The sequence below is a fragment of the Capricornis sumatraensis genome, chromosome 8 (assembly GCF_032405125.1).
Source record: "Capricornis sumatraensis isolate serow.1 chromosome 8, serow.2, whole genome shotgun sequence".
Lineage (NCBI taxonomy): Eukaryota > Metazoa > Chordata > Mammalia > Artiodactyla > Bovidae > Capricornis > Capricornis sumatraensis.
Window position 1 is genome coordinate 62,704,520 of NC_091076.1, and position 15,146 is coordinate 62,719,665.

The 15,146-nt window shown below is 42.5% G+C and overlaps 1 protein-coding gene across 2 annotated transcripts in view; it reads right to left on the reverse strand.

Moving 5' to 3' along the window:
* The window catches only part of BCAS3 (BCAS3 microtubule associated cell migration factor), a 589,830-nt gene that overhangs the window by 556,457 nt on the left and 18,227 nt on the right, over window positions 1–15,146 (reverse strand). The window lies entirely within an intron of this gene.

Below are 15,146 nucleotides of genomic sequence, written 5' to 3' on the forward strand. Positions count from 1 at the left end.
AAATTAGAGATACCAAGGGAACATTTCATGCAAAGATGGGCTCGATAAAGGACAGAAATGGTATGGACCTAACAGAAGCAGAAGATATTAAGAAGAGGTGACAAGAATACACAGAAGAACTGTACAAAAAAGAGCTTCACTACCAAGATAATCACGATGGTGTGATCACTCACCTATGACCAGACACTCCGGAATGTGAAGTCAAGTGGGCCTTAGAAAGCATCACTGCGAACAAAGCTAGTGGAGGTGATAGAATACCAGTCGAGCTATTTCAAATCCTGAAAGATGATGCTGTGAAAGTGCTGCACTCAATATGCCGGCAAATTTGGAAAACTCAGCAGTGGCCACAGGACTGGAAAAGGTCAGTTTTCATTCCAATTCCTAAGAAAGGCAAAGAATGCTGAAACTACCACACAATTGCACTCATCTCCCACGCTAGTAAAGTTAATGTGCAAAATTCTCCAAGCCAGGCTTCAGCAATACATGAACCATGAACTTCCAGATATTCAAGCTGGTTTTAGAAAAGGCAGAGGAACCAGAGATCAAATTGCCAACATCTGCTGGATCATGGAAAAAGCACGAGAGTTCCAGGAAAACATCTATTTCTGCTTTATTGACTATGCCAAACCCTTTGACTGTGTGGATCACAAAAAACTGTGGAAAATTCTGAAAGAGATGGGAATATCAGACCACCTGACCTGCCTCTTGAGAAACCTATACTCAGGTCAAGAAGCAACAGTTAGAACTGGACATGGAACAACAGACTGGTTCCAAATAGGAAAAGGAGTATGTCAAGGCTGTATATTGTCACCCTGCTTATTTAACTTCTGTGCAGAGTCCATCATGAGAAACGCTGGGCTGGAAGAAACACAAGCTGGAATCAAGATTGCTGGGAGAGATATCAATAATTTCAGATATGCTGATGACACCACCCTTATGGCAGGATGTGAAGAACTAAAGAGGCTCTTGATGAAAGTGAAAGAGGAGAGAGAAAAAGTTGGCTTAAAGCTCAACATTCAGAAAACGAAGATCATGGCATCTGGTTCCATCACTTCATGGGAAATAGATGGGGCAACAGTGGAAACACTGTCAGACTTATTTGGGGGGGCTCCAAAATCACTGCAGATGGTGACTGCAGCAATGAGATTAAAACATGCTTACTCCTTGGAAGGAAAGTTATGACCAACCTAGATAGCATATTTAAAGGCAGACACATTACTTTGCCAACAAAGGTCCATCTAGTCAAGGCTATGGTTTTTCCAGGGGTCATGTATGGATGTGAGACTTGGAGTGTGAAGAAAGATGAGCACCGAAGAATTGATGCTTTTGAACTGTGGCGTTGCAGAAGACTCTTGAGAGTCCCTTGGACTGCAAGGAGATCCAACCTGTCCATTCCGAAGGAGATCGGTCCTGGGTGTTCTCTGGAAGGAATGATGCTAAAGCTGAAACTCCAGTACTTTGGCCACCTCATGTGAAGAGTTGACTCATTGGAAAAGACTCTGATGCTGGGAGGGATTGGGGGCAAGAGGAGAAGGGGACGACGGAGGATGAGATGGTTGGATGGCATCACTGACTCGGTGGACGTGAGTTTGAGTGAACTCTGGGATTTGGTGATGGACAGGCAGGCCTGGCGTGCTGCAATTCACGGGGTCGCAAAGAGTCGGACACGACTGAGTGACTGAACTGAACTGAACTGGGCTATTGTGTAGCCAGCCAGGATCTTCTGTCTACAGGATTTTCCAGGCAGGAATACTGGAGTGGGCTGCCATTTCCTTCTCCAGGGGATCTTCCTGGATCAGAGACAGAACCAGCATCTCCAGTACCAGCAGGCAGATTCTTTACCACTGAGCCACCAGGGAACAGTATAATTAGCACAGTTCAGTTCAGTTCAGTTCAGTCACTCAGTCGTGTCCGACTCTTTGCGACCCCATGAATCGCAGCATGCCAGGCCTCCCTGTCCATCACCAACTCCTGGAGTTCACTCAGACTCGTGTTCATCGAGTCAGTGATGTCATCCAGCCATCCCACCCTCGGTCGTCCCCTTCTTCTCCTGCCCCCAATCCCTCCCAGCATCAGAGTTTTTTCCAATGAGTCAACTCTTCGCATGAGGTGGCCAAGTACTGGAGTTTCAGCTTTAGCATCATTCCTTCCAAAGAAATCCCAGGGCTGATTTCCTTCAGAATGGACTGGTTGGATCTCCTTGCAGTCCAAGGGACTCTCAAGAGTCTTCTCCAACACCACAGTTCAAAAGCATCAATTCTTCGGTGCTCAGCTTTCTTCACAGTCCAGCTCTCACATCCATACATGACTACTGGAAAAACCATAGCCTTGACTAGATGGACCTTAGTCCGCAAAGTAATGTCTCTGCTTTTTAATATGCTATCTAGCTTGGTCATAACTTTTCTTCCAAGGAGAAAGCGTCTTCTAATCTCATGGATGCAGTCACCATCTGCAGTGATTTTGGAGCCCAAAAATAACAAGTCTGACACTTTTTCCACTGTTTCCCCATCTATTTCCCATGAAGTGATGGGACCAGATGCCATGATCTTCATTTTCTGAATGTTGAGCTTTAAGCCAACTTTTCGCTCTCCTCTTTCACTTTCATCAAGAGCCTCTTTAGTTCTTCTTCACATTCTGCCATAAGGGTGGTGTCATCAGCATATCTGAAGTTATTGATATCTCTCCCAGCAATCTTGATTCCAGCTTGTGTTTCTTCCAGTCCAGCGTTTCTCATGATGGACTCTGCACAGAAGTTAAATAAGCAGGGTGACAATATACAGCCTTGACATACTCCTTTTCCTATTTGGAACCAGTCTGTTGTTCCATGTCCAGTTCTAACTGTTGCTTCCTGGCCTGCATACAGATTTCTCAAGAGGCAGGTCAGGTGGTCTGGTATTCCCATCTCTTTCAGAATTTTCCACAGTTTCTCATGATCCACAGAGTCAAAGGGTTGGCATAGTCAATAAAGCAGAAATAGATGTTTTCCTGGAACTCTCGTGCTTTTTCCACGATCCAGCGGATATTGGCAATTTGATCTCTGGTTCCTCTGCCTTTTCTAAAACCAGCTTGAACATCTGGGAGTTCACGGTTCACATATTGTTGAAGCCTGGCTTGGAGAATTTTGAGCATTACTTTACTAGCGCGTGAGATGAGTGCAATTGTGCAGTAGTTTGAGCATTCTTTGGCACTGCCTTTCTTTAGGATTGGAATGAAAACTGACCTTTTCCAGTCCTGTGGCCACTGTTGAGTTTTCCAAATTTGCTGCCATATTGAGTGCAGTACTTTCACACCATCATCTTTCAGGATTTGAAAGAGCTCTACTGCAATTCCATCACCTCCACTGGCTTTATTCGTAGTGATGCTTTCTAAGGCCCACTTGACTTCACATTCCAAGATGTCTGGCTCTAGATGAGTGAAAACACCATCGTGATTATCTGGGTCATGAAGATCTTTTTTGTACAGTTCTTCTGTGTATTCTTGCCATCTCTTCTTAATATCTTCTGCTCCTGTTAGGTCCATACCATTTCTGTCCTTTATCGAGCCCATCTTTGCATGAAATGTTCCCTTGGTATCTCTAATTTTCTTGAAGAGATCTCTAGTCTTTCCCATTCTGTTCTTTTCCTCTATTTCTTTGCACTGATTGCTGAAGAAGACTTTCTTATCTCTTCTTGCTATTCTTTGGGACTCTGCATTCAGATGCTTATATCTTTCCTTTTCTCCCTTGCTCTTCGCTTCTCTTCTTTTCACAGCTATTTGTAAGGCTTCCCCAGACAGCCATTTTGCTTTTTTGCATTTCTTTCCCATGGGGATGGTCTTGATCCCTGTCTCCTGTACAATTTCACAAACCTCATTCCATAGTTCATCAGGCACTCCATCTATCAGATTTAGGCCCTTAAATCTATTTCTCACTTCCACTGTATAATCATAAGGGATTTGATTTAAGTCATAGCAGTTTTCCCTGCTTTCTTCAATTTAAGTCTGAATTTGGTAATAAGGAGTTCATGATCTGAGTCACAGTCAGCTCCTGTCTTGTTTTTGTTGACTCTATAGAGCTTCTGCATCTTTGGCTGCAGAGAATATAATCAGTCTGATTTCGGTGTTGACCATCTGGTGATGTCCATGTGTAGAGTCTTCTCTTGTGTTGTTGGAAGAGGGTGTTTGCTATGACCAGTGCATTCTCTTGGCAAAAGTCTATTAGTCTTTGCCCTGCTTCATTCTGCATTCCAAGGCCAAATTTGCCTGTTACTCCAGGTGTTTCTTGACTTCCTACTTTTGCATTCCTGTCCCCTATAATGAAAAGGACATCTTTTTTAGGTGTTAGTTCTAAAAGGTCTTGTAGGTCTTCATAGAACCATTCAACTTCAGCTTCTTCAGCATTACTGGTTGGGGCATAGGCTTGGATTACTGTGATATTGAATGGTTTGCCTTGGAAACAAACAGAGATCATTCTGTCGTTTTTGAGATTGCATCCAAGTACTGCATTTCGGACTCTTTTGTTGACCATGATGGCTACTCCATTTCTTCTGAGGGATTCCCGCCCGCAGTAGTAGATATAATGGTCATCTGAGTTAAATTCACCCATTCCAGTCCATTTTAGTTCGCTAATTCCTAGAATGTCAACGTTCACTCTTGCCATCTCCTGTTTGACCACTTCCAATTTGCCTTGACTCATGGACCTGACTTTCCAGGTTCCTATGCAATATTGCTCTTTGCAGCATCAGACCTTGCTTCTATCACCAGTCACATCCACAGCTGGGTATTGTTTTTGCTTTGGCTCCATCCCTTCATTCTTTCTGGAGTTATTTCTCCACTGACCTCCAGTAGCATATTGGGCACCTACTGACCTGGGGAGTACCTCTTTCAGTATCCTATCATTTTGCCTTTTCATACTGTTCATGGGGTTCTCAAGGCAAGAATACTGAAGTGGTTTGCCATTCCCTTCTCCAGTGGACCACATTCTGTCAGACCTCTCCACCATGACCCGCCCGTCTTGGGTTGCCCTGGGGCAGCGACCGAGAGGAGCAACCTTACACCCAAGGAGTGGTGGCTGCTGGGGCGCAGGAGGGCCTAGAGGAGCCATCCCACGTTGAAGGTCAGGAACGGAGGCGGGAGGAGATACCCCCTCACCCAAGGTAAGGAGCAGCGGCTGTGCTTTGCTGGAGCAGCCGTGAAGAGATACACCATGCTCAAGGTAAGAGAAACCCAAGTAAGATGGTAGGTGTTGCAAGGGGGCATCAGAGGTCAGACGCACTGAAACCATACTCACGGAAATCTAGTCAATCTAATCACACTAGGACCAGAGCCTTGTCTAATTAGCATAAGTAGGTTTTAAAAATCAAACTCTGTCAGGAGGGTACCAGTAGCAAGTATCACTCCATCTCACATGAAGAGGAGACTACAGAGCCTGGCAGAGTGACAGCAGTGCCCAGGGGAAACACTAGCACAGGGTGAAGGACAGCGGAGCAGCGCCCGCAGAGGCAGACAGCATGAGTTGTGTGGGTTCACAAGTTGTATCTGGACACTCTGAGGAACAACAGGCAGAGGATAAGGAAAAGTAAGACGCAAGATGGGGAGCAGTGGGGGAACTTCCCCGGAGGTCCAGTGGTGAAGATTCTGTGCTCCCAATGCAAGGGGCAAGCGCTGGATGCCCAGTCAGGGAACTAAGATCCCACGTGCCACATGGTAGGGCCAAAAAAAGATGGAGTAAAGGTGTCTGCAAAGAGCTAGCGGGCTTGTGTAAGTTGGCACAAGAAGCACTGTGCCAGTATGATTACTCTTGTCATAAAATCATGCTACATTAAAACAATTTTTTTCTAATTAAGAAATTTTTTAAAATAAAAATCAAACTCTCACTAGATACCCATGAAATACTAATATCAAGAACACAACCACCTATAAAGGCAAATCAAGGTAAAATATTTAGCAAAATTAACTAAATACAAATATGATGTGTAACCATCTAGAATTCTAATATGTATAAATTTAGCAATGGAAGAAAAATTATGTTCCTTTACTTACAGGGGATAGTAAATCCTGACACATCTGAACGCACTGGACATACAGTTCACAATAAAAGAATTATGTGTACTTTTCTAATCAACTTTTCCAGTTCACATCAGTGAATATTAAGCATTTATCATCAGTACTATACACTATATCCTTACTGAACAGAACTATTACTCCTCAAAAATCACTCATCAAGCCTTTTCTTCTCAGATCACAACCTTATCTTCCAGTAAGTTTGCTCAACTATTTGCTTTGTGATTTGCTCTCTGACTTCATTAAGACCTCCAATCCACTGAAACCCTGCCTTCTCCCTACTCTTCAGGCCTCTCTTATATATTTACTCTCCTCCTGCCTTAACAGTCTTTGATCAGGCATTTCAGTAACTTCTGCCAGTCATCTACATTCTCTTATCCCTTTGTGTGGGATTTCTGCATGGCACCCAACCAGCAAAACCTCAATGCTAGATGAGTCCAACCAGTCCACTACTCCAGTATATTCCATGGCAACCAAGTACCAGGAGAGAAAATCACACGAGACATAATTGTAACCACTATAAATTATCTCCACAAACCTCAACAGAGCCTTCAAAACTGCACAACAAATGTACTCAATTTTCTGAAACTTCTTCTACAATTTCAATGACTTTCTTAAACTGTTCTTCAAGCCCTGACTCCACCCAATCTCTCCTTACTCAGCAGATAATGTGTCTCATATACCACACAAGGAATCTAGAAACTTTCTGTTGCCAAAGACCTACATGCATCTGTACCACTCACTCTCTTCTCACTCCACTCTACGACACACAATTCTCTTTCCTTTTGTCTAAAGTAAATCACTCTGCAAGGGGGAAGGGGAGGGTGGGATGAATTAGATTAGGACTCTTTGCGACCCCACAGACTATACACATACAGTCCATGGAATTCTCCAGGCTAGAATCCTGGAGTGGGTAGCCTTGCCCTTCTCCAAGGGATCTTCCCAAGCCCGGGATGGAACCCAGGTCCCCTGCACTGCAAGCGGATCCTTTACCAGCTGAGCCACAAGTGAAGCCCATAAGTACATCACCATGAGTAAAACAGCTAGTGCAGTATACCACAGGGAGCTCAGCTGGGTTTTGCCCTGGATGGGTGGGTTGGTGGAGAGAGCGGAGGTGTGGGCGGGAGGTCCAAGAGGGAGGGGACACATGTAGACATATAGCTAATTCACTGTGTTATACAGCGGAAACTAATGCAACACTGCAAAGCAGTTATACTCCAGTAATTTTTAAAGTGAGAAACCTCCAGTCTGACAAGGGAGACAGATGTATAAGCTGATGATTCTAAAACAGCATGAAAAAGGCAACAATAAATGTAGGTGCTAGGGCAGAGATGACTAACATCATGGAGAAATGATAAAGCCGGAGTACCAAGAGAGACTCCATAGAGCCTCAATCACCTACAGTTTTGAAGGATGAATAGAACTTCTCTAAACAAACAAAAATAAAGTAAATTACTCTGCTTTGGATCCTATTCTCTCTCACCTTCTCAGGGCTCTTTTTCTAACCCTTCCTTTCCTGTATCTCCCATGCCTTCCATGTCCTGTATACTCCCAATGAGTATTTAAACATGCTAAAGTGTCTATCTTTTAAAATGTTTCAAATAAATCAATACCAGTTAATTTTAGATATAAATGACAAAGCTAAAATTAACAAAACACTAGAGGAACACTGTAGAAATGTATTTTCATGATTATGGTACAGGGAAAATACTTCACAACAGGACACAAAAAACTCCTAGTGTAAAAAACCAGCAAATTCTACTACATTAAATTTATTACATTAAAATGGAGAATTTCTGTTTCTCATGAGCCACCCTGACCAGGAGAGTGAAAAGCCAAGCCAGAGCCTGGGAGAAGAGACAATTATAACCCCACAAGGATTTGTCTAATTCACATACATACATACATATAGTTGCTAAGTCATGTACAAATTAAAAATCAATATGAAAAAGGTAGGTCATTAGAAAAATAGGCAGGAGACATGAAAAACACTTCAAAAATAGGATATTCAAATCAATCATCAGTGAACATGAGAAGTGGCTCAACCTCATTTGTAATCAAGGAAGTGTTAATTAAAATCACAATGACAAAACCAAGAGTTGGCAGGATATGGAGTGAAGAGGCTGCTTATTTAGTGCTAGTAAATGTAAATCAGTAAGACCACTTGGGAAACAGACTATACACACTCAGGTTGACGATCCCATGCCCTTTGACCAAGTAGTTCCACTCTAGGCATAAACTCATTAGAAGCCTCAGCACAGATACACCAAGAGACAAGAATGCTTACCACAATATTACTGCAATCAAGAAATTACAGCTGGAATCAACCCCAAGTCCATGAAGAGGAGAAAGGACAAGCACAGTGGTACACGGATACAATGTACAATACAACACTACTCAGCACAGGAAAAAAACGACCTACTATCATATACCATAATATGGATGAACCTCACAGACATAATAAGCAAAAGAAGCCAGACACAAAAGCCTATATACGGAACGATTCTCTATATGAAATTCAGAATCACTAGGCAATTAGGTACCAACATTCTACTTTCTACCTTAGTTATGGCTCCACAGATTTACGATGTGTAAAAATTCAGTGATCCATACTTTTGTGCTATTTATCATGATATATTTGCACAATAAATAAGGTGGGTTTGTTTTTATATTTTTGGCTGCTCCAGGCAGCATGTGCAAATCTTAGTTCCCTGAATAGGGATCAAACTTACAACCCCTGCAAAGGAACCCTGGAATCTTAACCCACCAGGGACCACCAGGCAAGTCCCTATATAAGGGTTTTTTTAAATCATAAACCAGGAATATCCCTGTCCCTTTATTTGACTTCACTATTTCCCCTTTCTAGGAGCTGAACTCTTTGTTTATAACTGCCATCTGTTTCTCATCTCTCATTCACCCCAACCTATTCCAGAATGTGTTTCTGCCCCAACACTCCTCCCAGGTGACTTTTACTATGGTCATCCGTAACCTCCAAGTTGTTGAATCCAATATATGTTCTTTAAGAACATCTTGTTAAGATTATTCAGCAGCTATAACCAATGCTAACCATATTCTCCACTGGCTCATCCTTTTCTAACTTCTCTTGAAATATCAGAGTTACTCTAAGCAAATTCCTAAACTCACTTTTCTTCTTACGCTAACCCTCCCTAAGTGACCGCATTCCAACCATTGCTTCAGTTACTCTCTGCTAGTGACTTCCTCCGTATGGGTTTTGGATGTCTCAACAGAAGATCAAATTCCACTTAAAGATCAGGATTTCCTCCCCAAACATGATGTTCCAGGGTTTCCTATTTTGGGGAACAGCATGATTATCTATCCAGATAGCAAAATCAGGAACCGCCTTCTTCCTTCCCTCCAGCAATAAATCTATGAGCAAGCTTCCTAAATAGCTCTCCGCTTACACCACCACCACCTCTGTCTACAACATCTATTGCAAAAGCCTGAGTGACTTTCTGCCTCCACCACTGTCCACCAAACTCTGTGTTAGAGTCAGAGTGATCTTTTCAAAATACACATATTGGGAATTCCCTGGCAGTCCAGTAATTAGGATTCTGTACTCACTGCCATCGGCCCACAGTTCCATCCCTGACTGGGGAACTAAAATCCCATAAGCTAAGAGGCACAGTTGAAAACAAAAACAACAAAAAATGGCATACCTACTCACTTCTATCCTCTACACTAGTGACTTCCCATCACTCAAATATAAAGATCAAAATCTTGAACACCGCTCATAACCAGTAATTTTTTCTTCCTGTTTTGTGGCTACAAGGCTTAGCATGGGGGATCTTAGTTCTTCAACCAGATATCCAATCCATGCCCCCTGCAGTGGAAGCACAATGTCTTAAACTCTGGACCATCAGGGAAGTCCCAGTTATTTTTTATGCTGATTTTCCTTTGATGGGAATTCACTAGCATAAAATTAATAGCACATGATTTGATATCCAGCAAAATTCAGAATCATAAGCTTATTTAACCTAAGGGCATAATTAATTCTCTTTCATTATCGTTTAGTCACTCAGTTTTAAGCAAGCAATGCAAAGAAATAAAGGAAAAACAACACAATGGGAAAGACTAGAGATCTCAAGAAAATTAGAGATACCAAGGGAACATTTCTTGCAAAGATGGGCAAAGTAAAGGACAGAAACAGTATGGACCTAACAGAAGCAGAAGAGATTAAGAAGTGGCAAGCATACACAGAAGAACTTTAAAAAAAAGTCTTAATGATCGGGATAACCACGATGGTTTGGTCACTCACCTAGAGCCAGACGTCCTGGAACATGAAATCATTGGGTTTAGGAAGCATTACTACAAACAAAGCTAGTGGAGGTGATGGAATTCCAGCTAAGTTATTTCAAATCCTAAAAGATGATGCTCTGAAAGTGTTGCACTCAATATGGCAGCAAATTTGGAAAACTCAGTAGGGGCCACAGGACTGGAAAAGGTCCGTTTTCTTTCCAGTCCCAAAGAAGGGCAATACCAAAGAATGTTCAAGCTACCCTACAATTTTACTCATTTCACATGCTAGCAAGGTAATGCTGAAAATCCTTCAAACTAGGCTTCAACACTACATGAATCGAGAACTTCCAGACGTACAAGCTGGATTTAGAATAGGCAGAGGAACCAGAGATCAAATTGTCAACATCCACAGGACCATAGATAAAGAAATGGAATTCCAGGAAAAACATCTACTTCTCCTTCACTGACTACACTAAAGCCTTTTATTGTGTAGGTCACAACAAACTGAGAGATGGGATACCAGACCACCTGACCTGCCTCCTGAAAAGCCTGTATGCAGGTAAAGAAGCAACAGTTAGAACTGGACATGGAACAATGGACTGGTTCAACCTTGGAAAAGGAGTACAACAAGGCTGTATATTGTCACCCTGCTTATTTAATTTATACGCAGAGTACATTATGGGAAATGCAGAGCTGGATGAAACTCAAGCTGAAACCAAGATAGCCGGGAGAAATATCAGTAACCTCAGATATGCAGATGATACTACCCTAATGGCAGAAAGCAAAGAGGAACTAACGAGCCTCTTGAAGAACGTGAAAGAGTAGAGAGAAAATGCGGGCTTAAAATTCAACATTCAAAAGACGATCATAGCATTCGGTTCCATCACTTCATAGCAAACAGATGGGGAAACAATGGAAACAGTGACAGACAATTTTCTTGGGCTTCAAAATCGCTGTGAACAGTGGCTCCAGACATGAAATTAAAAGACGCTTGCTCCTTGGAAGGAAAGCTATGACAAACTTAGTGTATTATAAAGCAGAGAAATTACTTTGCCAACAAAGGTCCACTAGTCAAAGCTATGGTTTTTTCAGTAGTCACGAAGAGATCTGAGAGTTGGACCATAAAAAAGGCTGAGCACCAAAGAACCGTGGTGTTGGAGAAGACTTCTGAGAGTCTCCTGGACAGTTAGGAGATCAAACTAGTCAATCCTAAAGGAAATCAACCCTGAATATCCATCAGAAGGACTGATGTTGAAGCTGAAGCTCCAATACTCTGGCCATCTGATGCAAAGAGCCAACTCACTGGAAAAGACCCTGATGCTGGGAAAGACTGAGGACAAGAGGAGAAGAGGGTGACAGAGGATGAAATGGTTGGATGGTATCACTGACTCAATGGACATGAGTTTGAGCAAACTCCCGGAGATAGTGAAGGACAGGGAACCCTGGCATGCTGCAGTCCATGGGATCACAAAGAGTCAGACACGACTGAGTGACTGAACAACAACAAAGTCACTCAGTCGTGTCCGACTCTCTGTGACCCCACGGCCTGTAGCCTGCCAGCCTCCTCTGTCCAAGGGATTTCCTAGGCAAGAATACTATAGTGGGCTACCAGTTCCTTCTCCAGGAGGTCTTCCCAACTCAGGGGCTGTACCTGCGTCTCCTACACTACATGCAGACCCTTTACCACTGAGCCACCAGGGAAGCCCAATTCTCTTTACATCTAACATTTAAATGTTCTTTTATAATATTCCATTGCTTTGTATATACATTATCTAATCTGATGCAAAAAAATCCTGTTTTATATGTAGAGCAGGAGCTGATTTCATTTTATCACTGACAAGAACAAGTTCAGGGAATCCCCTGGTTGTACAGCGGTTAGGACTCTGTGCTCTCACTGCTGGGGGCCCAGGTTCATTGCCTAGTCAGGGAACTAATATCCCACAAGCCATGTGGTGTGGCCTAAAAGAAAAAAACTTAAAAAGAACAGGGGAGTTTCCCAACGCAGGGATCAAACCCAGGTCTCCCACATTGTGGGCGGATTCTTTACCAGCTGAGCGTGGATCTCGAACCAGGGCCTCCTGCGTTGCAGGCAGATTCTTTACCAACTGAGCTATCAGGGAAGCCCTGCCACCCAGAAACAAAGAACAAGGTGGGTACAATTCACTCAAAGCTGAAGAGCAATCTCAGGATTCTCGATCTCAGTCATCTTTGTACCACAGCTACCACCTTGATCACAGGTTGTCACTTTTAGAAGGGCTCAAATGCCACATATAAAACCCTGACGTCATTATACAAAAATTTCCTTTATCTTACTTTAGGTTCTGCTTAGTCACTTATACTATTTTTCTTTGGATGGTGGGAGAGCAGACTTCATTACTTTTAAGTGAAGCTCTTAATTTTGTAAAAATTTTAGGTTATTCTTCAGAACTATTACAGCTTTAAGTAATCCTTATTCTTTGACTTTATATCTTTTATCATACCATCACTGGTTATTCTATAACTGCTCTTTAACTTTTTTACTGGTTTCTTTTTTCTCCCCTAAATATGGACTTTACAGTTTTTCCTATAGAGATCTGTAGCATTTCCTCTGCGGTTTTAGATAACTACAACATTTTCCTTTGATTCACTCATCCTTCAACACGTCTATCTTCACTGAGAACACAGTTGTGGCTGCCAAGGAGGAGGGAGGTAGAGGAGAGAAGGATTGGGAGTTTGGCATTAGCAGATGAAAATTATTATATATAGGATGGATAAACAACAAGATCCTGCTGTATAGCACAGGGAACTATATTCGTTATCCTGTGATAAACCATCATGGAAAAGAAGATGAAAAAGAATGTATAGTTATGTATAACAATCACTTAGCTATACAGAAGAAATTAACACAACACTGTAAATCAACTATATTTCAATAAATTTTTTTTACAGTCTATCTTATTTGTTAACCTCACCTATTAGCACACTCAGTATACTCTCTCTCCTTGGAAAAATGTTTGCACTTGGGAGGAGGAGAGGGGGATCCTGGATTTTCTGCTCACCTCAAAAATCAAGGTGTAAGTGAAATTAAATCTTTCCTTCCAAACCAGCTTCTTCTGTATTTCACATGTATGTTGATAGAAGCAATATTCTACCAACACCCAGGCTAAAAACTGGAAATTCACTTTTAGTAAATGCTGACAGGTGAATGAGGGGCTTCCCAGGTGGCACAACGATGAAGATTCTGCCTGCCAATGCAGGAGGTGCAGGTGGTGTGCATTCGATCACTGGGTAGGGAAGATCCCCTGGAGGAGGGACTGGCACCCCGCTCCAGAATTCTTGCCTGGAGAATCCCAAGGACAAAAAAGCCTGGCGGGCTACAGTCCATGGGGTCGCAAAGAGTTGGACACGACTGAGTGACTGAGGGCACACACGTGCACACAACAGCTGAATGAGGATTAAGGCTGAAATGCTCATTTCAGCCAGAAGATCCCCTGTGCAAAGATTTTGTATAAAGTTCTCTACTTTTAGTGACTTTTGAAAGGGAAGTGAGGTTAAAGTATAGATACTGAAGCGTTGTAGTTGGATGGGAAACGATTAAGAGTTTGAGGCATTCGGGGATATCTAAGTGAAGATGTCTAGGAGGCAGCTGAAACGGGGACCCAGGCACACTAGAGCAACAGAGGCTTACAGCCCCTACTCTCTTTGCATGCCTCACACGCTTCCTACTCTATACCTCCCCTTTTCTGATAGCTGATCTTACCCTCCCCCCGCATCAAGCACAGGGACAGGCACACAACCAGCTGAGCCAGTTCTAACGCCATATCCTTGGCCACTGCAACTACTCCAGTAACTGGAAGGTAGTCCAGACTGAGCATGCTGGATTGCCCAACGGACTCTTTTTTCCTCTTTGATCATAAAGTTATGAACAGAGAGCTTTGAGCAATCACTGCTCTAACCTCGTTAGACAAGTCAGAAAAGATAAGCATCAGAGAGGAACAGTGAGAAGTGAAAGACTCAAGGGATTAAGCCACTATGCTTCCCAGCCATGGGAGTAGGTTTAAAAAGAATTCTCTATGGAAAACAGAATGGTGGTTTCTCAAAAAATTATAAAGAACTTATGAGCCAACAATTCCACTTATGGGTATTACTCAAAAAGTACTGAAAGCAGGGACTCAAAAGAGTTATTTGCAAAAATAACTGCTAAAAGCAGCATTCTTTGTAAAGCCAAAAGAAAAGATAAAATGATTTTTAAAAAAAAAAAAACAGTATCACACAGACTTAGAAAGGAAATTTAGACACATGTATGATATCACATGAGAAACGCTGGGCTGGAAGAAGCACAAGCTGGAATCAAGATTGCCGGGAGAAATATCAATAACCTCAGATGTGTAGATGACACCACCCTTATGGCAGAATGTGAAGAAGAACTAAAAAGCCTCTTGATGAAAGTAAAAGAGGAGAGCGAATAAGTTGGCTTAAAGCTCAACATTCAGAAAATGAAGATCATGGCATCTGGTCCCATCACTTCATGGCAAATAGATGGGGAAACAGTGGAAACAGTGTCAGACTTTATTTTTGGGGGCTCCAAAATCACTGCAGATGGTGATTGCAGCCATGAAATTAAAAGACACTTACTCCTTGGAAGGAAAGTTATGACCAACCTAGATAGCATATTCAAAAGCAGAGACATTACTTTGCCAACAAAGGTCCGTCTAGTCAAGGCTACAGTTTTTCCAGTGGTCATGTATGGATGTGAGAGTTGGACTGTGAAGAAAGCTAAGTGCCAAAGAACTGATGCTTTTGAACTGTGGTGTTGCAGAAGACTCTTGAGAGTCCCTTGGACTGCAAGGAGATCCAACCAGTCCATTTTA